This window comes from Egretta garzetta, unplaced genomic scaffold (assembly GCF_000687185.1).
Source record: "Egretta garzetta isolate BGI_Z169 unplaced genomic scaffold, ASM68718v1 scaffold155, whole genome shotgun sequence".
Taxonomy (NCBI): domain Eukaryota; kingdom Metazoa; phylum Chordata; class Aves; order Pelecaniformes; family Ardeidae; genus Egretta; species Egretta garzetta.
Window position 1 is genome coordinate 1,099,650 of NW_009259613.1, and position 3,524 is coordinate 1,103,173.

Consider the following 3,524-nt stretch of genomic DNA (forward strand, 5'->3'; position numbering starts at 1 on the left):
TCTATTTCAAATGGAATATTATGACTTGTTATTAACAAAGTAAAGTAACAATTGTTTTCTTCCCTCACTTGTATCCAGACAATCTGAAAATAGGTATAAAAAAAGCCTGTAGTATGTGAATAGATTTCTTCTCAGTTATGATAGTTATCATACCCTGATGGAGGCATTGTGACTGTATTTTTACAGTGCTAAAATGGTGTCACTAGTGTTGTGTAGTTTTGCACACTAATAGCAACATTTACCACTTTCTTAAATAAATTTGCCATTGAGTGTACTCACACATCAGTGAGATAGTGACTTTACAATTTTACAATTACTTGTGAAATCATTTCATGGTAGACAGGGGCAACGGATATGGACAATCTCATCCCATGCCCTTGGACTTGACCCAGGCATTAGGTCCCATTTGCACCATTACAATTTGTTGCTGAGACTTCTCTAAACACTTCCATCAACTAACTGATGAGCCAGAGGAGAATTGGGGAAAAGATGATTCAATTTTGTCTTCAGCTGGAATTTATTCTCTTTTGCAGATACCACTAAATCATGTAAACATATTGGCCCTCAGAAACTAGCAAAAATATATTGTTTGAGGTAACAAAAATCTCAGACTCTCCTTCCTCTGAAGAAAATGGCAGGAACTTAACACTATTAAGCATGATTCTACTAAACAATTATGCAGTCACATATAGAATCACAGAAACATTTAGGTTGGAAAAGACCCTTAAGACCATCGGATCCAACCATTAACATAACACTGCCAAGTCCACCACTAAACCATGTCCCTAAGCACCACATCTACATGTCTTTTAAATACCTCCAGGGATGGTGACTCAGCCACTTCCCTGGGCAGCCCATTCCAATGCTTGACATTCACAATAGCCTTTTTATCATACAAAATGATCTACCAAATAATACCCACCCATTATGAGAAAGTATTTTTAAGTGAAGCAAAATATCCCAATTACTTGCTGTTGTGCACCCCCTTTTCTGCAGCAAAGCAGCTGCAAAGCTGTTAAGTGCCTTAAAAAACACATCTGCATCACAGAACATGACACCATTCTAGGTTTTCCAAGTTAATGTCAGTTAAGATGGCCATCAAAAACAGGGCTAATGAGCCCAATAATATACCATGTGACATGTTTGTTTAGCTGCTAAAATTCAAGCTGGTATCTCTGCCTTATACAGCACTGCCTCATAGACATACTAGATTTTTTGGCACTGTTTCTAACATCTCTATCACAGTACTGCAACACATAGCTGAAGATAGAGGTGATACAGGGCAAAGATGGGAAAGATTTCCTGAGGGAAGGAAAGATAAACTGCCATGGATATAGGCAGAACAAGCTCTTGCAAAGATGTGAGAAATGCCTTTATTTCAACCTTTTCCAAAACTAGGCAGTTGCTATTGCACATACCTAAGCTACAATCCACAGATTGGCTCTGCCATTAGGCCCTGGAGCACGTTGTTCCTGCCAGATGTGCTCCTGCTGCAGCAGAAGCACAGGTAGAGGAAAAGATAAGACTAGAGGGAATTTGGTGAGAAGAAAAGATGGAGATGTAATTCTTTTGGATCTGGAGACAAGAAAATGGTACAGGTGTCAGGAGCTGGGGAAAAGCATTGAGGAAAAAGTGCTACTGGTTCCTTGGCTGACAAAAAGCTCAAGGGACTCTGAATAGGCAGTGCTTGGAAGGGAAAATGTCCTAAAGCAATTACATATATATACACACACACACACACACACACACATATACATACATATATATGTAATCCCGAAATCTGTAATATTGTAAATTTAACTGCCCTTATATGTGAAAAATATGCATGTGTGGCAGATGGGATTTGACTGCATGTCAGAAATTATTTTCATGCATTTATAAGAATTGCAGGTGTTCCCACAGAGGAACCGACATGTAAGGTCAGAAGGATATATTGCAGAGGAAAGCAAAGAGGTCTTCTTTTGGATGCAACTTTCCCTTTATTTTTGGGGAAAGAAATAGAAAACTAAACATAGAAAGGAATCAGTAGGAAAATAAAGGCTATTGGTTATCCCTATTTAGAACACAGAGGAGAGTAGCTAGCAACCTCAGCAGCAGTGGAAAGGCATATATTAAGAGTAGATTTCTGAACCTGAAGTTCTCACACACATTTGGAGAAAAGTGCCATGGAATTTTACATCAGATTATAAACTCTTTAGTCCAGTTTACTGCTTTACTGTTGTTTCCATTTTCAGGTTTTCCCAGATACCTAACCTGAATCTTCCTTCTACTACTTCATTCTACTACAAGCAGTTCACGGCCTTGAAATTCCTTCTCTTTGCACAAGGTTTTTTGCATGCATTAAGACTATTTTTCACTCCTTTTCTGAATGCTTTGGTAAATCTGTGGCCATCTTGTCACTCTTCTCAGGACTATTACCAACAGGGTAAGGGCTGCATCCTTTTTGAAAAATGGGAGGTCAAAGCAAAAACTGAAACCAAGAGATAGGAATGACACCCTAATTATAATGGGATTTTTTTATTTTTTGTTTTGGGATAAATATTTTTTGTGTTTACTTGTAGTAGCCCTGAGTGTTAGATTTTTATTACAGGTCTCTAGCTCCAAATTTAATCAGATTAGTACTCATTCCACCAAAAGTGCCTTCAGCAAAATTGTAAAGACCTTCATAATCGGAGTTCTATCACCAGAGGAAAGAAAGGTGTTCACTGAACAGAAAAGCACTTCCCTATGTTTTACTTTTTACATGGCTCACTAAAAATCTGTTACATCTAAACACTGTTTGCCAATCCAAATACCATCTTTAATACTTATGGAGCACAAAATCTTTCCAGTTCTAGACTTCAAATCTTAACATGTAGAGAGGTCATTATCCTAAGTCAGCTGGTCTAGTATTATTAATTCTTGCCTGCAAACAGAACAAGCCAGTGGAATTACATAAACATGCTTGAAAGCAGGGAGGTTGGAAACTGTAAATCAATTAGTTAATGATCATGAGTAAATTGTTCCCAACATGCTGTTTCATCTTGTTGCCTCAACTATCATGCCAACACAAGGGCCTTGACATAACTTTCTTGTTCCTAGTGTATTAAGTAACTGAGGTAAATTTGCTGAATCAGAATGAGGGAGCAGAAGAACGGGGCTACATATGCTAGGAATGTATATGCTAGAAAAAGGATATAATATCGGTTAAAACCAGCCCTGTGGTCCGGCGTCAATATGCCATGTAGCTCAGTCCTGTGGTCTGCTGCAGCCAAGGTTACTCAAGATGATAAAGAGGGACCCACCTCCTGTGGTCTACCACCGGCCAGGTTACTCAAGATGATAAAGAGGGACCCGCGGCCTTCCTTCAAAACAACCCCTAACGACCACCATTGCGCACGCTCAAGAGGAGGAACCTGCTTGAAGAAAATTTAAATACGAGACGAACAAGGGGTGATGAATATTAATGTAATAGTTGTGAGACATGATAGATATGTAAACTAGCTCTGTATAAATAAAGGCCAAAAGGATGTGACCTGGCGCGC